The 27,873-nt window shown below is 33.2% G+C and overlaps 1 long non-coding RNA gene across 8 annotated transcripts; it reads left to right on the top strand.

Annotated features, from left to right (window-relative positions):
* The first annotated feature begins 6,153 nt into the window (after nucleotides 1-6,153).
* LOC139871585 (uncharacterized) lies at nucleotides 6,154-11,142 on the top strand. 8 transcript variants are annotated; one of them, XR_011766688.1, is made up of 6 exons: nucleotides 6,154-6,536; nucleotides 7,827-7,951; nucleotides 8,368-8,508; nucleotides 8,579-8,697; nucleotides 8,971-9,084; nucleotides 9,274-11,142. It is a non-coding gene; the product is annotated as an uncharacterized lncRNA (long non-coding RNA). The 8 variants fall into 8 exon arrangements; XR_011766686.1 differs by lacking the exon at nucleotides 8,579-8,697 and having other exon boundaries at nucleotides 9,274-9,747; nucleotides 10,822-11,142; XR_011766684.1 differs by lacking the exon at nucleotides 8,579-8,697 and having other exon boundaries at nucleotides 9,274-9,570; nucleotides 9,658-11,142.
* The last annotated feature ends 16,731 nt before the right edge of the window (nucleotides 11,143-27,873 follow it).

Below are 27,873 nucleotides of genomic sequence, written 5' to 3' on the forward strand. Positions count from 1 at the left end.
GAGGAAGGAGGAGGATAGTGGTGTTGGCGGGTGTATGAGTGGTCGATTATGGTGGGTGCAGGTGGCGGTTCATGGTGAGCTGCAGCGATGATGGAGGTGAGATGGTTGCCGTTAGTTGAGAGGTTAAGGGTGCGGGTTAACTGGGTTTCCAATCGAAGGGAGCGGTTTCGCACAACTTCTTTCCAATATTGCTTGTAAGTTCTCTTATTTTCAAATGCATAACAGCTTGAAGCTTGTAGTTAAGGAAGACAATTTGTTTTTGGTTAACACACATATATATACATATGATATTCGATGGTTAATATACGAGTGGTAAAAAAAATGGCTTTAAATAGATCAACCACATCTTATTTGATGCATGTGCAATCATGCAGATACATATGTCCAGATTCATAAAATAAGTTATTCATCTACTTTATATTATTGTATGTACACATAAAGCTAAAAGAGTACATTGGAGCCAATTAGAAAAATATAGACTCACACGCTTTTAATTCAAGAGAAAGCTATCACTTTTGTATTTACTCTACCGACGCTTTTATATTTTTAATTTTAAGGGTACTATCGTGTCCATTGCTAAACAGTTAGCCTATAAAAGTGTTCCTAAAAATTCCAAATTTTTAAATTAAGCATATTAAATTATTTCACTCATTACCTGTTTGGAACCTGATCAAAAAGGTTTGAAAATTATTTATTTTCTATTCCGATTTATACGTACGGGGTACTAATATTTAAAATAAAAGGGGTAAAAATATTTTTATCGAGCTCATACTCTCTTTAATCAATATGCGGACCAACTTTTATTTAAACCCTCATATATATATATATATATATATATATATATATATATATATATATATATATATATAGGTCTATGTTAAAATCAATAAAACGTCAATCGGGAGTTGCAGATGTTTACAATTTAGATTCGAAATCATTTTTTTTTTATTCAATATACCCTTTAAATATATAAAAGCATTTTTAAATAACAAATTTTACTACATAATTAAATATATTAATTAAATATTTTAAACCGTTAAATTTATAATATATATACAAGTAACATTCATATATATATATATATATATATATATATATATATATATATATATATATATATATACACACACACACATATCTATTTACAATTTATTGTTCGTGAATCGTCAAAACCGGCCGAGGTTAAATGAATGAAATAAAACAGTTCAAAATTTTTGAGACTCATCCTAACAGATTGCCTTATCTTGTCAAAATATTAAAATCGTATTGAGAGTTTGGTTTAAAAATTAGTCAGAATTTTCCGGGTCGTGACAGACTTGCCGGTGTGGCTGCAGCTTCACATATGCCAAATCATCCACCTTAAACTCACGGTCAGTTCGTTGTTTATCAGCTTGAGCTTTCATTCGATCTTGTGCCCTTTTCAAGTGAAATTTTAGGGTTTGAATTACATTTTCTCGTGCACACATGGACCGATCTACAGCTGCAACTCTGCTCTCTCCTGGTGTATAAGCAATTGGGGTTGGTGCAGGTTGTCCATACACAATTTCAAATGGTGTAGCTTGAATGGATGAATGGAAACTAGTGTTATACCAAAATTCAGCTAAAGGAAGCCATTTCACCCAATCTTTGGGCCTGTCATGGGTCATACAGCGTAGATAACAACCCAGACTACGGTTTACCACTTCAGTTTGACCGTCGGATTATGGGTGGTAAGCTGTAGATAAGTGTATGCTAACTTTTAAAAGTTTGAATAATTCTTTCCAAAACACGCTGGTAAACACTTTATCATGATCACTAACAATTGTTTTTGGCAGACCATGTAAGCGGTAGATATTATCCAAGAAGACTTGAGCTACTGTAGCAGCTGTAAAGGGATGAGCAAGTGGTAAAAAGTGAGCATACTTACTCAAACGATCAACTACCACATAAATCACAGTCTTTCCTTGAGAGTTGGGTAGTGATTCAATAAAATCCATGGAGATATCTGTCCATACTTGAGTTGGAATGGCCAAAGGCCGAAGCAACCCTGGATATTTGTTAAGATCCGGTTTACATTTCTGACATACAACACACTCACGTATGTACTCTTTCACTTGTGTTTTGAGTTTCTTCCAATAATAACATTGTGTTATCTTCTTTGCAGTTACATCAACACCAGAGTGTCCCCCATTCGAATCATTGTGGAAATGTTTGATGATGTTCAAGAGTAGTTGTGCATTGGCCCCCACTACCCGTTTATTCTTTCGTAATAATTCACCATTTTGTAGCTTGTAATGCTTAACACTTGGACTGTTGGTATTATTTTGTAACTGAACAATAAGTTGTTGTAAGTCGATATTAGTAGCAACACTTTCATGTACTTGTTGACTAAAAGTTGTATAAACTGTGGTTGCTTGCATGGTGTACAATTGAGTAGCCCCTTCCAACCTAGACAAAGCATCCGCAGCTCCATTCTCAACGCCTTTCTTATATACGATTTCATAATCGAACCCCAGTAGCTTAGGTAGCCAATGCATTTGTGTAGGAGTAGTAATGCGTTGATCCAATAAATGCTTCAAACTTACATGATCCGTTTTTATTTTGAAATGTCTATCCAATAAGTAACCACGCCACTTGTCCAAAGCTAAAATAACGGCCAAAAATTCTTTTTCGTATGTAGATAGACTTTGGTGTTGTTTAGATAGTGTTTTGCTCATGTAAGCAATGGGGTGCCCTTCCTGGTGTAACACATCCCCAATTCCTATGCCCGAAGCATCCATCTCAATGGTAAATTCTTTTGTGAAGTTAGGAATTGCTAGTACAGGGGCTTGAATCATGTGTTGCTTTAGTTGCTTGAAAGCCATCGAAGCCTCTTCAGTCCACTTGAAAGAATCTTTCTTCAATAAATAAGTAAGTGGAGAACTAATAGAAGCATAACCTTGAATGAATCGTCGGTAATACCCAGTTAAACCCAAAAACCCACGTAGTTGCTTGAGTGTTTTTGGTTCGGGCCAACTAGCCATTGCCTCTATTTTGGATGGATCGGTAGCTACACCCTTAACCGATATAACATGTCCAAGATACTCCACTTGTGGCGTAGCAAACACACATTTTGATAGTTTGGCATATAAAGTATGTTTTCTCATTTCATACAAAACCAACCTTAAATGATACACATGTTCTTCAATGCTTGCACTATATACAAGTATATCATCAAAAAAGACCAAGGTGAACTTTCTTAGAAATGGTTTGAAAATATCATTCATAAGAGCTTGAAAGGTAGCCGGAGCGTTAGTTAATCCAAAGGGCATAACCAAGAATTCGTAGTGGCCTTCGTGTGTCCTAAAAGCCGTCTTAGCAATATCGTCTTCAAACATACGTATTTGATGGTACCCGGATCGTAGATCCAACTTGGAATACACACTTGATCCATGTAACTCATCGATTAACTCTTCTATTATTGGAATAGGAAATCGATCCTTAATGGTCTTAGAATTAAGTTGCCTATAATCAACACACATACGCCACGAACCGTCTTTTTTTTAACCATTACTATGGGTGAAGAAAAGGGACTTTGGCTTGGTCTAATCACCCCCGTGGTTAACAACTCAGTCACCATTTTTTCTATTGCATCCTTTTGATTTGGGGGATGCCTATAAGGTCGAATGTTCACTGGTTGGCTACCCATTTCCAAAACAATCCTATGGTCATAAGATCTCTTTGGTGGTAATTGAGTTGGTACCTCAAACACATCATGGTATTCTTGTAACAATTCATTAAGAGTGGAGTATTGTGTTATACCTTCCATCAGAGGTGAATGAGATTGCTCCATAGAAAATAATGTAGAAGGTTACACACACATACATGGCATGTAATTGGGCTGCTTGAGTGGATTTTATCATGTTCTTGCCATTAACCCAATGTATGCCAAGCCATTCCTTTCCCTTAAGATCAACCCTTCTGCCTTTATAATGGAATGTCATCTGTAGCTTTTCAAAATTCCACACAATGTCTCCTAATGTCTCCAACCATTGAATACCCAAAACCATATCACAACCACCTATGGGTAACACTATCATATCACTAGTAAACGTTTCATCCCTAATTTTCCAAGATAAATTCTTGCAATACCCCATACTTTGTATGCAATTTCCACCTCCAGGAACAAATACCTTCATGGTTGCCCCTTGATTCGACACACCACCTAATTTTTTTGCCATTTCCCAATCAAGAAAATTATGGGCGCTGCCTGAATCGATTAGAATATGCACAGTTTGCTTATTGCATTGACCCACAACCCTCATGGTTTGGTATGCATTCGTGCCAGTAATGGCACTAAGTGAAATGTGTGGTGTGTGTTCCTCTATCAACACAGTACCCTCTTCATCACTACCGGTTGTTTCTACTTCAATTACCTCAGTATTCCCTTCTTCGAATCTAATAATTTCTAATGAATACATTTGGCCTGCATACTTATGGCCTGGTGTATACCTATCTTCACAGTAGAAACACTGATTTTTAGCACGTTTTTCCTCTATTTCCTTCTGTGATAATCTCTTTCTTGGATTCGCATTCGTATTGGTTGTTTGTGAAGTGTACGATTTATTTATGAGGGCTAATTGGTTGCTAACAGCAGCAGGTTGTTTCAAGGTTGTATGAACTGAGTTGCTAGGAGTATAAACATTTCTTTGGCTATATGAATATGTACTGGGTTTTAGTGCAGAAAGGAGGGGTGTACTTTGTTTCTTGATAGCCACAAGAGTATCTTCCTGCAACTTAGCTAAACACAATGCATCTTCAAGGGTTCTAGGTTTAAACATTCGCACAGCCAATTCGATATCCTTCTGTAATCCTCCCAAGAACAAACTAATAGCATATTTTTCACTCACTTCCAACTTATTTATCAGTGTTTCGAATTCATCATAATAGGTTTGTACAGTACCAGTTTGTTTCAAATTTTTGAGCTCTGATAATGGATCATCAATTACAGATCCAAACCTCTTCTGTATTGCATCTGCATACGTGACCCAATCTACATCTTCACCATGTATACGTACATAATTCTGGTGCCAATTCAACGCCTTATCTTGTAGGTGTATCGCAATTCTCACCTTTTCTTCGTCTTCAATTCGATCAACAGCGAAAAATTGTTTACTCTTGTACAACCAGCCACGAACATCTTCACCATTAAATTTTGGAAATTCAATTTTGGTGGATCTAGTATAACCTGCAGAACTTCTACTAGTTCCTGCACCACCGTTGCTCAGTCGCTGGATATCATCTTTGAAATAACGATTTTGCAACAGAAGTCCTTCAATTTTTTCGTTCATCTGTTGATTCTGATCCTTCATCTGTTCGCTTATGTTCATCATGCTTTGAGTCAATGTCGCAATCGCCGTCTTCAATGATTCAAGTGAATCACCATCTGAATTGTTTATGGTTGCCATCATCATCGTTATACAATCAATTCGGTCAAGAATCGACCGCTCTGATACCAATTGTCATGGTCTTCCGAGGACGAACCGGAGAAGACCCGGATTCTCACCCGAGGACGAACCGGAGGTGAGCCCGGACTAGCCATAAGCGCAAGTGTAGAACTCACTTCCAAAATCTAGCTTGAAGGAGGAGGAGACACCTTGACTTATAAGCCATCGCCCAATCCCATACTTGAGCGATGTGGGATCGTAACAATACCCCACCCTTAAAGAGCCAACGTCCTCGTTGGTCATGGCTATGTTCGTCACGGTTGGCACCCTCTCTTCGGGTCCAAGCCACCACTCCATAGGCCACCACTCCGAGGTGTTGGGTCCCGAAAGGAGGGGCTAGCTCTGATACCAAATGTTGCACTTGACCGGAGCTAATTAGCTGGAGTCAAGTTCCGATTAACTGGAGTACACAATTTAGGAGAAATGTACTGGAGTTAAACGTAAGTTTTATTACAATTGAAATGAGTTACAAAATTGAGAGAGTTTGTTACAACAGAATGACTACAATGAAATGATTACAACTCCTTATATCTACAATTCTGTTAGTATCTAACGACTTGTCTGCAACCGTTCAATTGGGGAAGAAGAACACACGTGCGTGGCACACTTAATCTGATCACTAAAAGTCACATGAGTAGCATGTGCTTAAGTCACGTGTATAGCACATGCCACTTATATCATTATCAATTAAACAACCATCTTAGTCTGATCAATTAATAGTAGGAGAAATAAGATTTGATTGTTTAAGCAAATCTCGATCCATCAAAGTTCCCTGATCAAAATCCTGCACTCGACTATCACATTAATCGAATGGTTTTACGCTCGCGGCCGTCAATAAATTCCAATAATCTGATTGCTCTTCGTCCAAATAATCCTTCTTCTCAATCCTATTTTTGTTACTGATTCAAAGTTCTCAAATCTCGATTAGGGTTTCAGAACCATCAATCTGATCAGATACTCGAAGATATCAAATCACGATTAGGGTTTCAGAACCTTCAATATGATCGGATATTGGAATGAATGAATCGGATGTCAATATTAAATGGTGTAATCTTGGACTTCACCAATACGGTCATTATTAAATTTGAAGTTATTTATATGTTTCTTATTGATTAAATATAGTAAACTAGGTATTTGTTTGACTTAGTAATTTAGTGTGAATATGCTAATAAATTTGTATTTGAATGCTTTGAATCACATTGTATGTATGTATGTATGTGCACGTATGAATGTGTGATTGTTGCTATTATGTTTTATGAAGAGTACTTATCTTTTTAAACACAATCACATATTAAAAAACAATAGGTTCAAAGATGATGAACACCTTTCAGTTACATGATTTCGAGTAACAATAACCATTATATTTTGTCTATGGGTCTTCATTTATTCTTAAGTTCTTTAGTTTTTTTTTATGCACACAAGGTGTTTGCTAAAATGACATATATGAATTTGTTCATTGAATGTTAGTAAAGTTCTGTTTAGGTACTCTAACTACTTCTGGATCCGATGTGCCAAGCTTATTGCCGTATGCATATAATATAAAGGCAATATTTTGTTGACATTTTGTATAGTCAATCCCCATACATATTGAAAGTATCTCAGACAACTTAATCCTAGATGTAGAGTGTCAATCCTACATGTAGATTAAATAATTTATTTGGTATTAGCTAATGTTATTCCTTCCCTTGATTTCACTTTCCTTCATTCAACTATCCAACAGTTAGGATCCAACTTGATTTTAAATCATTGTTAATGACTTGATGTTGTTTTGTACGTGTAACTATTAGTATTTTACCTATCTTTTCGATATTTTAAATCATTGTTAATGACTTGATAGTTGTTTCAATCTGGTAATTTTGTGTTTATGATTTTCTTAATTTAGTGTTTTTGCATGCTCTATATGTTTTTTTGTAGCTTATACTTATGTCTATGAAATTTATTGACTTATTCCAACATTATGCATGTTGTATGTTTGTATAATATAGGCCTTTAAAGTCTAAAGGTTGTGTTAAAAACATGTACTGATGGTTGTGTCAAGGATGTTAAGCATTGTATCCTCAAGATGGAATGCACTTTTTCATCATCCTTATGTTTTGGTGTTTGAACATTTGAATTTGTTTGATTGTGGCATAAGCTGAAGTTTTTGGCCTACAATGTGTGCATATGCGGTGTGTTATATGATGACATTTTGGCATGCACCATGTTAAAAAATTAGCTTGAATAATAAGCTTATGTGAAATATAAATTTACTATCTGATCATTGTAAAATTTTGTTTACTTTTAAACTATTGGACACATCATTGGGTTCATTTTCATAGTATGGAGTGACAATATGATAATAATATTTGTTGTATTTAGCAGGTGCACAAATTGTTAACTTGGATGTGAACAACTGACTGTAAAGGGTACTTCTGATCCAAACAAACTTGGTGAACTACATTTGCAAGAGGGCAGGGAGGGATACAGAGAATGTGAATCACCATATTGTAAGTTAATGGTATAATTTACTTTATACTTGATGCTACCGTGTTATCTTTAATAGGTGTAGTTTTAAGTTAGTAACTAATTAAGCTGCTATATATGAATTCTAAATCAAAGACCGCTCAAATTAGGTTATAATTTGTTAATTAGTTTATAATACTATTAGAATGAAGGGAATAATTTTTGTGCGATCACCTTAATTCAACTGGGATAAATTTTTAATTTTCTGAAATAATTTGTATGCATTTTGTCTGCTAAATTGTAGCCTTAATTAAACCATAATTGATGACCGAAGAAGGGTTAATACATATATCATTCATTTATCGTATGTATCAGTAAGTATTTTAAATTTGTATTTGACCTGATGATCATTGACTAAAAGTACACCTTGGTGACATATATTGTATCAACTCCATGTCAGCCACCGCCGTGCGGGATAATTCAAGTGATCCGTCTTCACCTTAACAATCGTTAGACAATGAATTGCAGCTTGATGAAGGTTTGAGCGAGGAAGAAGATGATGACAGGAAAAAAACAACTAATTTGCCTTATTTCTTTTCAGGTACTTTCCATATTATTATGCTGTTATTTGAAAATGATAAGAGTGGTATATGATTCTGTTTTTCAAACAGGGGTGTATTTCCAAATTATTTGTAGAAGGAAAAAACCTGTTAAAAGTCAACATTTTGAAAGAAAAAGTCAACAACTCAAGGAACTTTTGGCAAGATATACGGGAGCATTTTGCTAAAAGGTGAAAAAAAGCTCTCGAAAAAAGTCAACGTATAGTAAGAAAACACTCAATTTCGTACCGAAAAAGAAAATTAAGTTTTACAAACATGGTCAAATAAGTTTATATCGCCAAATAAAAAATTCACAATATATTTGGGGACTTTAACGTTGTTTCATCAAGAAACGAAGAACCTTTTGAATGCCATTTTTGATATAGTAGGTCGCTAAGTCCATTATCAGAATTATGTTTACCTGTTGTGATTTTAATAATATGAGTTTCTCTCCTCGAACCCAGATACCTACGGACACGGGCAGCAGAAAATTCAGCATGAAGCACCAAACATATATCCCAGGAATGAAGATTACACTTGCACGGGCACCACAACAGGAACTTGTTGGTCACTCAGTTGTAAGCTTCTATGACATCATATATGACATGCAATCGAGACCATTTATATACAAATGGGAGATATGGATTTATCTGATTGTTTACTAATAGTAAATTAAATCTGGTTACTAATTATATAATTTGAATCTTGTATTTTCAATTATTTTTTAGTTATCTTTTGTTTGTTGGACTTGCTTTCCTGATGTGTAGGTTATATTTGATGAGGTACATTACGTGAATGATGTTGAAAGAGGGGTTGTTCTGGAGGAAGTTATCATCATGCGTTTAAGGAATATAAATGTTCTTATTTCTGCAGCAATAACCATGTATTCGTTAACACACATGTTTGTTGGGGGTTCCTTTGGGTTGCAAGAAAAAGAAGACTATCAGTGTCGGGATTTTTGTTTTTCAATAGGTTTTGGCTGCGACTCAGACAGCTGGGAAATATGAATGATTTAGTTGAAAGGAACTGCAGAAGTCGTGAGACAATTTACTCCGATTTTTGAGGTGAGTTTGTTTATATCAATTTCTTGATTGAATGTACTCTCATAAACCATTAATTTCTATATCAACTAATTGACATTTTTTTGTTAGTTTAAGATTTCAAAAACAAGTATATAGAGGATATACTAACCCCTGTCTGCTGATCATCTTTACCATTTGGACTATCTTAACCTATGTCAGGTATGCGTACGCATGTATCATTGATCGCCATGAAGTAATAAGACTTACATTATAACTTATTTCCGTTTAATTTTTTAACTCGACTATACATAATCATATTAACATGAACCACTTGTCAGTTAAAGTCAATTTTCGGATAAATGTTTTGTTTTTGGGAAATTCGCCAATATACACTTTTTTTTTCCAATATACACTTTTTTTCCAATGTTTTCAAACAAAATACACTTATGTTTAAAAAAAAATGTCAATATGCACCATTAGGTCGACCAAGTTGTTGGTCAACCACCCTTTTAACTTGGTCGACCACCTCAATTTCAAGGTGATCCACCAACCTTCATAAAGTCTCTGGTCAACTACCATGTAAGCATGTTCGACTACCACCTCATTTAAACATGGTCGACCCACTAGCAAAAAAAGAACCCAGGTGACCAAAAGTTTTACTTTTGGTCGACTATCAAAAAAATGGGTTACGTTTCCTTATGTATGAGGAAGACCATATTAACCAATAGCAATACTACAAGAAACCATATCAACCATACGACGTATTATTTTGCATGTAATCTTATCCCCATGTGTCCATGCCTTGCACCCTTTTCTATGAATGGAATTTCCTAATTTCCTAAATACAGTAATAATTTTCTCGATAATGCAAAACAATATCCATACAAGTAAAGAATGCAACATGTTACTTGCAGGCATCATAAATTCACCATTTCAAATGCGCCATTTGTCACGTACTATAAAATAGATGCATAAAACTGTTAATGATACACCTTGGTCGACCACCTTGTATTGGTTGGTCGACCACCGTGTTAGAGTCGGTCGACTACGTAGTCAACATGTTATAATGGTAGTCGACCACCTTGTAATGGTTGGTCGACTACCTTGTTAGGGTTGGTCGACTACGCAGTCAACTATGTTATAATGGTAGTCGACCAAAATCTTGGTCGCCCTAATGGTATTTAATGGCAATTGTTTTCAAAAAAGTTTTTTTTTTGTTTGAAAACATTGGCAGAAGTGTATATTGGCCAATTTCCCTTTGTTTTTGCATGAGTTGATAAAAGTTTGATTCAGTTATCACAAAAAGATGCTAAAGAATCACCGCATATTACATCAATGGGTGTCTGTGTGTTTAAAAAGGATGTTTTGTCAAAGCTATTAAGATGGAGGTGCCCGAAAACCAATGATTTTGGACCTGAAATCCTTCCTGCTGCTGCAACCCAAGTAAGGAATTGTTAAAGAGGTTTTTGGAGTTCATTTTTGGTATGTAATTTTGATAATTTTGACAAGCGTACTTATTCAGATTTTACTTGGAAGATGTTGTGGGCAATTATTTATGATGTGAATATGGCATTTAATAATTTAATCGTTCAAGTGATATATTTCACTTCTTAAGTGTGAATAGTATGATTTATTTATTAATATTTGAAATTGTTTTAATGGTACCTAAGTTTAAGTTTTATGATCCAAAGACTATTTTTCACTACTCTGAGGTACTTTTCAGCATCCAAGTTCGAAGAAAGCTAGGTAAACTCATATGCCAATGATACTATTGACCATTTAAAAAAATTCTGCGAATTTGCGGATCTTATGCTAGATTATCCTTTATAATAACTATTTTATAATTATCGTTGAAACTCATCTGTTATTATATGAGCACATGATGTATTAATATAAATATAAATATAAATAAATATTTATATCTATCTATACGCTATAACAACATTTTAAATTGTTGACGAAAACATATTTTTCAATTTTACAATTTGTAACTAACTTGCAATCCAATACTTTGAAATAATTGCATTTATGGATATTAAGATAAAGATTCGGTTATAAGAACCTCGACCCTAAAAACTTCATATTTTGAAGGTGCTGGCAATACTAACATTATATACGAAGCAACAATTAAAGGCACGTCATAATAACCCGTTGATCCATTTGTAAACACACCCTACTATAGTACTATTATTCAAATTCAAATTTCACGTAACTAAAATTACCGGCCTAATACTAGCCTTTGTCAATAATAAATGTTTACAACACAAGCAACAATAAAAAACCAATCATGTCATAAACAAATGAATCATCAATCAAGTGCCGAATATACATTTCGATTAAAGATATGGAAGAAACATCCAACGTGAGTTTACTTGCATCAATCAATGCACTCAATCTTTTGTATTAAACTTTCACTTACCGTATTATATGTTATACATTGCGTTCCATCATTTTGCTTCATTGTCTGTTGGTGATTGAAATCTCCATTTTAGTTTCATACTGATATTTTTTTTAGCATCGGCTAACACATACACATATGACAACTATGCTTCTAATGCTCTGTTCACAAAGACGAATGTGTTGTTCAAGTCAATTGTTTGCAAAAGAGATAATGTTCTGTTGTGATGGTTATCGATGTGTACAAACTTATATTTTTTTACAAATTTCACTATCAGCTTATACGGGGTATCTAATAGTACTATAAACTAAACAACATAATTAGATCATTATAATATTTTCTTTTACTTTGTAATCAAACGAACATATTATATATAAAGCTACTTTACTTGAACAAATGCAATATCAATAACACGCATACAAAAATGCCCGCGAAATCGCGGGCCTTAAGCTAGTTCTTTATTATATTACTATTATAACTTCATCATCATTATTATGATTAACGTCATTGTTATTACGGAGTATTACAGTTTACATAATATCTAAATTAAACTATGGAAACATACCCGTTTTATATAATGAACTTACTTACATTCACACTCTCGAATTTTTTTTTATTATGACAGGGATATACATTTATTTATGAGTGGCGGCTAAATGCCTAAATAGGATACAGTGAGTCGAACTTCTAACCTCTCGTTAAGAGAGACAGGCCACTACAAGCTGAGCTGCAACTCAATGTTCATGATCAATTGTTATTAATTTGTAGATCTTGCACAATAGTTGTTTTACTATTAAACTTTTATTGAATTGTTCCAAAAGAAAAAAATATTGAGTTCATCGATGCTCTCCTTTTTCTCCACCGCTAATGCGAGTTTGCATCATCGGGGAACTAGGTAAGTTCCGACCTCCGGCATCTCTCCGGTGGTTCGAACTTTTCTGTCTTTATATATGAATAAGTACAATTGTCTTCCTTATTCTTCAAGCGGCTTGTGTTTCGAGTGCCTTCTCTGGTCTCAGATCCGGCGAAGAGGCGGCGATTCCGGGCTTTTTAGCTCCGGATCTGTAAAATAGTTGTGGTCTGGTGTAGTGACCCGAACTTTTCCATGTTTATATATATTAATTGAGATTGATATTTACATGATTAAATGTTTCCAACATGTTAAGCAATCAAACTTGTTAAGACTTGATTAATTGAAATATGTTTCATATAGACAATTGACCACCCAAGTTGACCGGTGATTCACGAACGTTAAAACTTGTAAAAACTATATGATGACATATATATGGATATATATAGTTAACATGATACTATGATAAGTAAACATATCATTAAGTATATTAACAATGAACTACATATGTAAAAACAAGACTACTAACTTAATGATTTTTAAACGAGACATATATGTAACGATTATCGTTGTAAAGACATTTAATGTATATATATCATATTAAGAGATATTCATACATGATAATATCATGATAATATAATAATTTAAAATCTCATTTGATATTATAAACATTGGGTTAACAACATTTAACAAGATCGTTAACCTAAAGGTTTCAAAACAACACTTACATGTAACGACTAACGATGACTTAACGACTCAGTTAAAATGTATATACATGTAGTGTTTTAATATGTATTTATACACTTTTGAAAGACTTCAATACACTTATCAAAATACTTCTACTTAACAAAAATGCTTACAATTACATCCTCGTTCAGTTTCATCAACAATTCTACTCGTATGCACCCGTATTCGTACTCGTACAATACACAGCTTTTAGATGTATGTACTATTGGTATATACACTCCAATGATCAGCTCTTAGCAGCCCATGTGAGTCACCTAACACATGTGGGAACCATCATTTGGCAACTAGCATGAAATATCTCATAAAATTACAAAAATATGAGTAATCATTCATGACTTATTTACATGAAAATAAAATTACATATCCTTTATATCTAATCCATACACCAACGACCAAAAACACCTACAAACACTTTTATTCTTCAATTTTCTTCATCTAATTGATCTCTCTCAAGTTCTATCTTCAAGTTCTAAGTGTTCTTCATATATTCTACAAGTTCTAGTTACATAAAATCAAGAATACTTTCAAGTATGCTAGCTCACTTCCAATCTTGTAAGGTGATCATCCAACCTCAAGAAATCTTTGTTTCTTACAGTAGGTTATCATTCTAATACAAGGTAATAATCATATTCAAACTTTGGTTCAATTTCTATAACTATAACAATCTTATTTCAAGTGATGATCTTACTTGAACTTGTTTTCGTGTCATGATTCTGCTTCAAGAACTTCGAGCTATCCAAGGATCCGTTGAAGCTAGATAAATTTTTCTCTTTTCCAGTAGGTTTATCCAAGGAACTTAAGTTAGTAATGATGTTCATAACATCATTCGATTCATACATATAAAGCTATCTTATTCGAAGGTTTAAACTTGTAATCACTAGAACATAGTTTAGTTAATTCTAAACTTGTTCGCAAACAAAAGTTAATCCTTCTAACTTGACTTTTAAAATCAACTAAACACATGTTCTATATCTATATGATATGCTAACTTAATGATTTAAAACCTGGAAACACGAAAAACAGCGTAAAACCGGATTTACGCCGTCGTAGTAACACCGCGGGCTGTTTTGGGTTAGTTAATTAAAAACTATGATAAACTTTGATTTAAAAGTTGTTATTATGAGAAAATGATTTTTATTATGAACATGAAACTATATCCAAAAATTATGGTTAAACTCAAAGTGGAAGTATGTTTTCTAAAATGGTCATCTAGACGTCGTTCTTTCGACTGAAATGACTACCTTTACAAAAATGACTTGTAACTTATTTTTCCGACTATAAACCTATAATTTTTCTGTTTAGATTCATAAAATAGAGTTCAATATGAAACCATAGCAATTTGATTCACTCAAAACGGATTTAAAATGAAGAAGTTATGGGTAAAACAAGATTGGATAATTTTTCTCATTTTAGCTACGTGAAAATTGGTAACAAATCTATTCCAACCATAACTTAATCAACTTGTATTGTATATTATGTAATCTTGAGATACCATAGACACGTATACAATGTTTCGACCTATCATGTTGACACATCTATATATATTTCGGAACAACCATAGACACTCTATATGTGAATGTTGGAGTTAGCTATACAGGGTTGAGGTTGATTCCAAAATATATATAGTTTGAGTTGTGATCAATACTGAGATACGTATACACTGGGTCGTGGATTGATTCAAGATAATATTTATCGATTTATTTCTGTACATCTAACTGTGGACAACTAGTTGTAGGTTACTAACGAGGACAGCTGACTTAATAAACTTAAAACATCAAAATATATTAAAAGTGTTGTAAATATATTTTGAACATACTTTGATATATATATGTAATATGTATATATTGTTATAGGTTCGTGAATCAACCAGTGGTCAAGTCTTACTTCCCGACGAAGTAAAAATATGTGAAAGTGAGTTATAGTCCCACTTTTAAAATCTAATATTTTTGGGATGAGAATACATGCAGGTTTTATAAATGATTTACAAAATAGACACAAGTACGTGAAACTACATTCTATGGTTGAATTATCGAAATCGAATATGCCCCTTTTTATTAAGTCTGGTAATCTAAGAATTAGGGAACAGACACCCTAATTGACGCGAATCCTAAAGATAGATCTATTGGGCCTAACAAACCCCATCCAAAGTACCGGATGCTTTAGTACTTCGAAATTAATATCATATCCGAAGGGTGTCCCGGAATGATGGGGATATTCTTATATATGCATCTTGTTAATGTCGGTTACCAGGTGTTCACCATATGAATGATTTTTGTCTCTATGTATGGGATGTGTATTGAAATATGAAATCTTGTGGTCTATTATTATGATTTGATATATATAGGTTAAACCTATAACTCACCAACATTTTTGTTGACGTTTTAAGCATGTTTATTCTCAGGTGATTATTAAGAGCTTCTGCTGTCGCATACTTAAATAAGGACGAGATTTGGAGTCCATGCTTGTATGATATTGTGTAAAAACTGCATTCAAGAAACTTATTTTGTTGTAACATATTTGTATTGTAAACCATTATGTAATGGTCATGTGTAAACAGGATATTTTAGATTATCATTATTTGATAATCTACGTAAAGCTTTTTAAAACCTTTATCTATGAAATAAAGGTTATGGTTTGTTTTAAAAATGAATGCAGTCTTTGAAAAACATCTCATATAGAGGTCAAAACCTCGCAACGAAATCAATTAATATGGAACGTTTTTAATCAATAAGAACGGGACATTTCATCTGGGGTTTTTGGCCTTTTTCCTTCGTTTTTTTCTCGTAATGGAATGTTTGTCCGGTGATTTCTTGACTTTGTGCCTTTTTTGGATTCGCGTCTCTTGGTAGGTGTATGCGGCGAGCTCCGGCAGGAGCTCTATACCCATCTAGGTCGGGTTTTGGTTCTTGGGTTTAAAGCTTTGATTTGTTGGACCAGGTTGTTATAGTGTTTTTTGTGTATTGAAATCTGTAGGTTGCAGTGGTCTGGTGACTATCAGCGGCAGCCTAGGACTGTTGGTGACTAATGGTGGCCAAGGGAGGTTGGTAACGGTTGTTGGAGGTTCTGGGTGGCTGTATGTAATACCCTAGCTTTTTTCGTTATGCTTTATTAACTGTCCGTTAAGTATTTAACGGTGTTTACTTTCGATTCGTGTATTTAATTGAATTAAATGCATACTTGAGTTCATGATGAACTAACATGTTTAATATATGATTATATTAGCCGGAAAACTTTTTTCATGTTTTGAAATACTGAGAATACGATACGATTTTAAAAACTGCAACTGCGGTCTCACGAGACTGCGAAACGTCTGATTTCTGATAAAATAATTATTTTTAATAATTAGCACTTTTAATAAAAACTTAATTGATTTATTATTTATTTAATGAATTAAACCCGGTGGGTTGCGTTTTAACGATCGGTTAACGTTCCGGTAACACGGTACTGTAAACGGCACTCGAAACGGACCACTGCATGTACACTAGTAAGCAAAACGAGCCCAGAACCAACACCCCATGGGCCATTCGGCCGAACCCTCACCCACACCCCCTTTATGGACTTATTTTGGCTTAATAGGTCATTAGTTGTGTTAGTTGAGGCCCTAATCTAATTAGCTTGTAAATAAAACAATGTAACCTCCTCATTACTCCAAACATAGTCGAAACTTTTTTTCTCCTCTCCCTCTTGTGGCCGCCGCCCATCATCACCACCATATAACCACCATAACCTCAAAATTAGATCAAGTGTTGTGCTTCAAAGTTGTTCGTTGCTTCGTTCTACGTCTAGTATTGTGATTTGATTTTGCTAAAAAGGTATAATTGCTAACCCTAAGTTAATAAATCTGATTTTTATTATTATTATGAAGAATTAGATGTTCTATTGCTCAATTGGTCGCTATTGTGTATGTAACTAGTCGTTATTTTGTCTGATTTACGAGTTAGGGTTTTAAAACGAATTGAATAGCTATGCTACTAGTTTTGTAAATTTATTTTATGTATTTGAAAAGTGTTTATATGGATATCTATTGAAAAACTATTGAGTTTGCTCGCTTGAATCGCATGATTTCGTTTTGTATAGCCTAAGTTATGATCGTTTGAAGTTTCGATATGTAATTATGCTATAAAACGAAAATTGCAATTTGTGTGTTATGAATTGGCTTATGAACTGATGCTAGATGGATATAGAATTGAAAAACACATAAAATGGACTAGGATATCATAGTAAACGGATTTGTAAAAGTCATTTTATGATTACTTGAATGTTCGTGCTACAACGTGTTGACTAGTAAGTTGTTCATGGACCAAACGACTATTTAACATGCTTTTTGCTACCCAAGCTTTTTTATTCTGTAAATTGCATGATTAGTACTTGATGTTTCATGTAGACTTCACATACTAAATGTTTCTATATGCTTGTATACTCGAACCCGAAAACGACTACCAGAATGAGATCGAATCTGTCTATTTTGCACAAATAAATGTCTAGCATGAATAGAAGTTGAATTGGACATTATGCTTCTGGTATGTGTAGTATATACATTTCTTAGAATATCTTTTTTACATATCTAGCTCTGAAAGTCTTATTTGCTATGTGTTTCATGCGTGCCGAAACCAAAGGTCTAAATTCTGTCTAAATCATAAAGTCCGACAAGATGGGCAAAACTGTACAAATTGGCTACATGAAATTCTTTGATTATTTTACCACTTATAATTTGAGGTGTTTAGAGTCATCTATAATTGGCCGTTTGTTCATTGCTATTTTCAAGATTAAATGAGAATTAAAATGCAACTGATGCGCAAACAGAAATTGTCCTTGAATGTTTTGCATGCTACGTGAGTTCTAGGAACCGTATAATAGTGTGCTTGGTCTTTTTAGAAAGCTTATAACATGAACTTCTTTTTAGAAAGCTTATAACATGAACTTATTATCTGGAATTGTTCATAATTTTTTGATGTGTCATTTGTGAACTATGCTTGTCCGATTGCATGACTGCTATGAAAACGTACGATAGCTAAACTAGTAAGCGTTATTTGACTAAACGACTATGTGTAACTTATAAGTTGACATTGGTTTGACTTTATGATAACATTGGCATGACCTACTGATGTAGTTGACCTAGGTTGATCACTTTGACCAAGTTTGACATTTTGTTGACTTGCTTGACTAGTTGACTTCTGTGTTTTGACTTTTACTATACGATTACGTCGGTCTGAGCAATAGGACAACTGAATTGTGAGTCTGTCTTTTGAAACAAAAACTTATGTAACTATAAATGGCACATTTAGGTTGCATTACTTGGTCGTTGAAATTCGACTACTGTTGTGTGACGACCCGGAGATTTCCGACTAAATTTAAACTTAATCTTTATATGATTTCGATACGATAAGCAAAGTATGTAATGTTAAGTCTAGAAAATTTTGAAACGATGTTCATATATTCAATTGACCTTCGACTGCTCTCGACGATTCACGAACAATTAATTGTAAATAGATATGTGTGTATGTATATATAAATAATAATTCGAAATATAATTTGAAGTATTATATGTTGTTGTTATAAAAAAATTAATAAAATAAAAATAGGATATTATAATAATTTTTATTTAAAATATATCTATATATGTAAATAAAGTATATTAAAAATAAATATTAAATGATTGTAATACTCGTCTGATGTTCCGGTTGATATTAAGTAAGTTAAATTCAAACATATGTAATTTTAAAATAAACGGTGATACGGAAATGAGTAACATAAATTTTAGGCTTATTAAAAATGTATTTAGGAACTATTTGTTGAATTTTAAAATTTTTTATATTCTACTTGGAGTTGGGAGTGAATAATTAATGTAATTTTTATTTAATAGTTAATATTCGAATTTTGTACCATAATGACCAAAATAAATAAATATAGTTAATTTAAAAATATGAGATTTTTCTGAACACTTTTATCCGCCAATGATTTAACAAAGGAGTATAATATTGCAGTCCGTAAAAACTGTCTAGGAAAAATCTAAATCTTAGGCTGCTTTCTATTTCAATTCAAACGTTATTAAAAGATAGAAATATACATTTGAAAAGTTGATTGGATATATATATAGTGTTTGTGTTTTTACTTTGTTTAACCTGTACGAATGCATATATTCGATTAATGACTTTCTGTTTTAAATCACTCTCTCACATTAAGATATATGAAACAATCCATCATCCCATTCCTAACTCCATCTATTTCTGGTTCACCCGTCAACTTACAGTCTCCCTTCACTATCTTCACCAACACCAAGAGAACACCATAACCTCCATCAATCTTGAACATCACTTTCTTTTACATTTTCCTAATTCTTTCTGTTTTGTAGGAGCATCAAACGCCACCATGCCAACCTTAATAAACCCAAAACCTCTCTTGATCTTTATAAGCATACCTATATGTTTATGAGCTGTACAAATAGCAAAGAAGTAGACTCAACAAACCAACGTCACCATCAAACCATAATCATAATTACAACATGCCCTATTCGATCCGTTTACAATTCTGATACAACCAACACCCATGATCGTCATAATAAACATCATAGTAAGTTGTTTTGCTTTTGGCATTCGAATTCTCAAACATAAAATAAATCTGTTACACTTAGAAATTTCTATTACTGTTGTGTTTTTCCTATTATTTATCGAGTAAATCACACCATCACCTTGAATAATCATCACCATGAACTTTAATGGTAAGCCACTAAACATCCATCATAAAACCATGAAACTCATCACCATGGTTACTACGTACTAGCGGTTTACTTGTTGTTTCTTAATCTATTCACCGTTGGAACAACACCATCGAAACAAACGTCACTATCTAGTACTCGTTTCTTTTCTATTTTAAAATCGCAATACCAAACCACCACCATTAACGAACCACCCTAACTACATATCACCATCATTTCCTAGTCCTAGCTCGAACAAACGGCTGCTATAACCTGTCTGTCTCTGTTGGAGTAATTGCTGCCAATAGTCATTTTCTTCTACTTCTGTCTCAGTCACAACGAACCAAACAAACTCCCACCTTCAACTCAAATTGAAACCTATTTTTTTAACAACCCATCAACACCTTCATGCTCGAATTTTTTTTTTCTGTTTTACTTATAACGAATCACGCTACTACTGCCTGCTGTTGATTCTATTTCCAAAACTGCAACGAACCTATGATGGTAACAATTATATTTAACGGCACTTAGGGGAGGTGATGAAATGAGTAGAATATGTTTACAATTTAAAGATGGTCAACATGGATATATATTCCCATTTAATTTATAAGCATTATAAAAAGTAGGCAAATGGTATATGATGGAAATTAATGGCAGACATATTAAAAGCAAGTGGGACGTTTAGTTGTTTCCCTTTTGAACAGAGTTTCTTTTTCATATGTGATATTGAGCCATGAATTGAAACAAGTTAGTGGGAATTTTAAGATTAGGTAGGGTTCTTATGTGAAAGCGATTTGTAGAAAGTGGAATTATGAGCTGGACTCCTTTGGGTAGGCTGCAAGAATTCTAAGCAACTTCCATTTGAAAAAGGGCCGAATGTTTGTAATTTCTGTTTGGCCGAATTGACTGTTCTTCTTGTGGGCCGAATACTTATTTTGTCTTGTTGGGCTGAACTGAATTATTTTCAGTTGGACCGTGAGATTTAGCTATTTGGCCGATGGCCTTTACTTTGTTGTTGGGCCAAGTTCTACTTAGACTTTTGGGCAAGGTAAACATGGGCCACGGCTTACAGCCCATCAAATATTCTGTTAATTCCTGATCGACAACGCACCATACTTTATTTAAGGTTGATAATGATAGGGTTATGATAATGATAGTGAAGATCATGATGATGACTATACTATGATAATTGTGATATGATGATTAATGACGATTAAGTTAATATATGATGACGATGATCGTAATTAATAGATAAGATAGTAGAGATTGGGATTAATTATGAAGATGATGAAGAGATAAGTGGGTTTAAGTTATGAAGAAGATGACTGGGTTATACGCGTTTAAATATATTAGTGTAGTGATAAATTCAGAAAAACAGAAATGGCTAGATGGTTAAGGGCGTTATCGGGACGTCGCGAGTTCAAACCTGGACTTGGACATTTTTTTTAAAGGGCTACTCCTTTGAGGTAGCTATTACTAATACTCTTATTATTATTATTTCATTATCATTTTTTTATTGTTATTATTATTATTATTATTATTATTATTATTATTATTATTATTATTATTATTATTTATATTTATTATTGATTGTTATTAAGTAATTATTATAATTATCAATATTAGGAATAAAATTGTTAGTATAATTAATATTATTATCATTATTATTATTATTAAACTATATAGTATTATTATTAATATGACTATTAAAATTTCTATTAGAATCATCATTTTTATTAAAAGTACCATTATTATTTAAAATATTATTTTTATAAAAACTAACATTGTTATCTTATCATTATTACCTTTTCATTAACATTATTATTATTAATAACATTACTTTTATTATTAGTATTATTATCAAAACTATTAATAGCAGTAACATTACTAAATCTAATTACCTTTAGTATTATTATTATTATCATAAAAAGATACAAATTTTAATTTATTATTATTGATATTATTTTACCAAATAAATAGCTATATAAGAATATAAGAATATATTTAAAACATATCGCATAACAACGTTAATATTTTCATAATAAATATTAATTATTTATTTAAAGTATATAAAATAAATATAGTTAATATAGTTACCAATGAAACATACAAGTTACTAAAATAACAATTAATAGTAATATCCAAACTTGTTCGATTACAAGTATATGCTTTAATAAATATATGAATAATATAGGTTCGTGAATCCGAGACCAACCCTACACTTGTTCAATGACGTCATATGTATTTTTACTACAAAATACAGTATGGTGAGTTTCATTTGCCTTTTTGCCCTTTACATTTTTGGGATGAGAATACATGCGCAATTTTTATAACTGTTTTACGAAATAGACACAAGTACTTAAAACTACATTGTATGGTTGAATTATTAAACCGAATATCGCCCCTTCAAGTCTGGTAACCTAAGAATTAGGGAAATGGCCCCTAATTGACGCGAATCCTAAAGATAGATCTATCGGGCCCAACGAGCCCCATCCAGGGTATGGATGCTTTAGTACTTCGAGGTATTATTTAGTATATTAGCTGCGCGCTGTATACTGGGGGATATTCTATAGGCATCTTGTTAAGGTCGGTTACCAGGTGCTCAATCCATATGAATGATTTTTATCTCTATGCAGTTTGCGAAATGCCTGATACGAGATGTGTATTTATGGAATTAAAATCTTGTGGTCTATTAAAATTATGGAAATGATTGATTATGATAAACCTATGAACTCACCAACCTTTTGGTTGACACTTTAAAGCATGTTTATTCTCAGGTATGAAATAAATCTTCCACTGTGCATTTGCTCATTTTAGAGATATTACTTGGAGTCATTCATGACATATTTCAAAAGATGTTGCATTCGAGTCGTTGAGTTCATCAAGAATATTATTAAGTCAATTATAGTTGGATATATTATGAAACGGTATGCATGCTGTCAACTTTCGATGTAATGAAAGTTTGTCTTTCAAAAGCGAATGCCATATTTATAAAATGTATCATATAGAGGTCAAGTACCTCGCGATGTAACCAAATGTAATGTATTCGTCCAGATGGATTAGGACGGGTCGTTATATGTTGCTTGTGATTTGTCAAGTGCACTCAAGGTGAGTTTACAGTCACATACATTTTTACTTTTTGGGATGAGATAACATGCTGATTTTTAAACTGTTTTACGCATTAGACACGAGTATAACTTGAAATGTCCCGTTCTTATTGATTAAAAACGTTCCATATTAATTGATTTCGTTGCGAGGTTTTGACCTCTATATGAGACGTTTTTCAAAGACTGCATTCATTTTTAAAACAAACCATAACCTTTATTTTATAAATAAAGGTTTAAAAAGCTTTACGTAGATTATCAAATAATGATAATCTAAAATATCCTGTTTACACACGACCATTACATAATGGTTTACAATACAAATATGTTACATCGAAATCAGTTTCTTGAATGCAGTTTTTACACAATATCATACAAACATGGACTCCAAATCTTGTCCTTATTTTAGTATGCAACAGCGGAAGCTCTTAATATTCACCTGAGAATAAACATGCTTTAAACATCAACAAAAATGTTGGTGAGTTATAGGTTTAACCTATATATAACAAATCGTAACAATAGACCACAAGATTTTTATATTTCAATACACATCCCATACATAGAGATAAAAATCATTCATATGGTGAACACCTGGTAACCGACATTAACAAGATGCATATATAAGAATATCCCCATCATTCCGGGACACCCTTCGGATATGATATAAATTTCGAAGTACTAAAGCATCCGGTACTTTGGATGGGGTTTGTTAGGCCCAATAGATCTATCTTTAGGATTCGCGTCAATTAGGGTGTCTGTTCCCTAATTCTTAGATTACCAGACTTAATAAAAAGGGGCATATTCGATTTCGATAATTCAACCATAGAATGTAGTTTCACGTACTTGTGTCTATTTTGTAAATCATTTATAAAACCTGCATGTATTCTCATCCCAAAAATATTAGATTTTAAAAGTGGGACTATAACTCACTTTCACAGATTTTTACTTCGTCGGGAAGTAAGACTTGGCCACTGGTTGATTCACGAACCTATAACAATATATACATATATATCAAAGTATGTTCAAAATATATTTACAACACTTTTAATATATTTTGATGTTTTAAGTTTATTAAGTCAGCTGTCCTCGTTAGTAACCTACAACTAGTTGTCCACAGTTAGATGTACAGAAATAAATCGATAAATATTATCTTGAATCAATCCACGACCCAGTGTATACGTATCTCAGTATTGATCACAACTCAAACTATATATATTTTGGAATCAACCTCAACCCTGTATAGCTAACTCCAACATTCACATATAGAGTGTCTATGGTTGTTCCGAAATATATATAGATGTGTCGACATGATAGGTCGAAACATTGTATACGTGTCTATGGTATCTCAAGATTACATAATATACAATACAAATTGATTAAGTTATGGTTGGAATAGATTTGTTACCAATTTTCACGTAGCTAAAATGAGAAAAATTATCCAATCTTGTTTTACCCATAACTTCTTCATTTTAAATCCGTTTTGAGTGAATCAAATTGCTATGGTTTCATATTGAACTCTATTTTATGAATCTAAACAGAAAAGTATAGGTTTATAGTCGGAAAAATAAGTTACAAGTCGTTTTTGTAAAGGTAGTCATTTCAGTCGAAAGAACGACGTCTAGATGACCATTTTAGAAAACATACTTCCACTTTGAGTTTAATCATAATTTTTGGATATAGTTTCATGTTCATAATAAAAATCATTTTCTCAGAATAACAACTTTAAAATCAAAGTTTATCATAGTTTTTAATTAACTAACCCAAAACAGCCCGCGGTGTTACTACGACGGCGTAAATCCGGTTTTACGGTGTTTTTCGTGTTTCCAGGTTTTAAATCATTAAGTTAGCATATCATATAGATATAGAACATGTGTTTAGTTGATTTTAAAAGTCAAGTTAGAAGGATTAACTTTTGTTTGCGAACAAGTTTAGAATTAACTAAACTATGTTCTAGTGATTACAAGTTTAAACCTTCGAATAAGATAGCTTTATATGTATGAATCGAATGATGTTATGAACATCATTACTACCTTAAGTTCCTTGGATAAACCTACTGGAAAAGAGAAAAATGGATCTAGCTTCAATGGATCCTTGGATGGCTCGAAGTTCTTGAAGCAGAATCATGACACGAAAACAAGTTCAAGTAAGATCATCACTTGAAATAAGATTGTTATAGTTATAGAAATTGAACCAAAGTTTGAATATGATTATTACCTTGTATTAGAATGATAACCTACTGTAAGAAACAAAGATTTCTTGAGGTTGGATGATCACCTTACAAGATTGGAAGTGAGCTAGCAAACTTGAAAGTATTCTTGATTTTATGAAACTAGAACTTTTGGAATTTATGAAGAACACTTAGAACTTGAAGATAGAACTTGAGAGAGATCAATTAGATGAAGAAAATTGAAGAATGAAAGTGTTTGTAGGTGTTTTTGGTCGTTGGTGTATGGATTAGATATAAAGGATATGTAATTTTGTTTTCATGTAAATAAGTCATGAATGATTACTCATATTTTTGTAATTTTATGAGATATTTCATGCTAGTTGCCAAATGATGGTTCCCACATGTGTTAGGTGACTCACATGGGCTGCTAAGAGCTGATCATTGGAGTGTATATACCAATAGTACATACATCTAAAAGCTGTGTATTGTACGAGTACGAATACGGGTGCATACGAGTAGAATTGTTGATGAAACTGAACGAGGATGTAATTGTAAGCATTTTTGTTAAGTAGAAGTATTTTGATAAGTGTATTGAAGTCTTTCAAAAGTTTATAAATACATATTAAAACACTACATGTATATACATTTTAACTGAGTCGTTAAGTCATCGTTAGTCGTTACATGTAAGTGTTGTTTTGAAACCTTTAGGTTAACGATCTTGTTAAATGTTGTTAACCCAATGTTTATAATATCAAATGAGATTTTAAATTATAATATTATCATGATATTATCATGTATGAATATCTCTTAATATGATATATATACATTAAATGCCTTTACAACGATAATCGTTACATATATGTCTCGTTTAAAAATCATTAAGTTAGTAGTCTTGTTTTTACATATGTAGTTCATTGTTAATATACTTTATGATATGTTTTCTTATCATAGTATCATGTTAACTATATATATATATATATATCCATATATATGTCATCATATAGTTTTTACAAGTTTTAACGTTCGTGAATCACCGATCAACTTGGGTGGTCAATTGTCTATATGAAACATATTTCAATTAATCAAGTCTTAACAAGTTTGATTGCTTAACATGTTGGAAACATTTAATCATGTAAATATCAATCTCAATTAATATATATAAACATGGAAAAGTTCGGGTCACTACAGTACCTACCCGTTAAATAAATTTCGTCCCGAAATTTTAAGCTGTTGAAGGTGTTGACGAATCTTCTGGAAATAGATGCGGGTATTTCTTCTTCATCTGATCTTCACGCTCCCAGGTGAACTCGGGTCCTCTACGAGCATTCCATCGAACCTTAACAATTGGTATCTTGTTTTGCTTAAGTCTTTTAACCTCACGATCCATTATTTCGACGGGTTCTTCGATGAATTGAAGTTTTTCGTTGATTTGGATTTCATCTAACGGAATAGTGAGATCTTCTTTAGCAAAACATTTCTTTAAATTCGAGATGTGGAAAGTGTTATGTACAGCCGCGAGTTGTTGAGGTAACTCTAGTCGGTAAGCTACTGGTCCGACACGATCAATAATCTTGAATGGTCCAATATACCTTGGATTTAATTTCCCTCGTTTACCAAATCGAACAACGCCTTTCCAAGGTGCAACTTTAAGCATGACCATCTCTCCAATTTCAAATTCTATATCTTTTCTTTTAATGTCAGCGTAGCTCTTTTGTCGACTTTGGGCGGTTTTCAACCGTTGCTGAATTTGGATGATCTTCTCTGTAGTTTCTTGTATAATCTCCGGACCCGTAATCTGTCTATCCCCCACTTCACTCCAACAAATCGGAGACCTGCACTTTCTACCATAAAGTGCTTCAAACGGCGCCATCTCAATGCTTGAATGGTAGCTGTTGTTGTAGGAAAATTCTGCTAATGGTAGATGTCGATCCCAACTGTTTCCGAAATCAATAACACATGCTCGTAGCATGTCTTCAAGCGTTTGTATCGTCCTTTCGCTCTGCCCATCAGTTTGTGGATGATAGGCAGTACTCATGTCTAGACGAGTTCCTAATGCTTGCTGTAATGTCTGCCAGAATCTTGAAATAAATCTGCCATCCCTATCAGAGATAATAGAGATTGGTATTCCATGTCTGGAGATGACTTCCTTCAAATACAGTCGTGATAACTTCTCCATCTTGTCATCTTCTCTTATTGGCAAGAAGTGTGCTGATTTGGTGAGACGGTCAACTATTACCCAAATAGTATCGAAACCACTTGCAGTCCTTGGCAATTTAGTGATGAAATCCATGGTAATGTTTTCCCATTTCCATTCCGGGATTTCGGGTTGTTGAAGTAGACCTGATGGTTTCTGATGCTCAGCTTTGACCTTAGAACACGTCAAAC

This window comes from Rutidosis leptorrhynchoides, chromosome 10 (genome assembly GCF_046630445.1).
Source record: "Rutidosis leptorrhynchoides isolate AG116_Rl617_1_P2 chromosome 10, CSIRO_AGI_Rlap_v1, whole genome shotgun sequence".
In the NCBI taxonomy this organism is placed as follows: domain Eukaryota; kingdom Viridiplantae; phylum Streptophyta; class Magnoliopsida; order Asterales; family Asteraceae; genus Rutidosis; species Rutidosis leptorrhynchoides.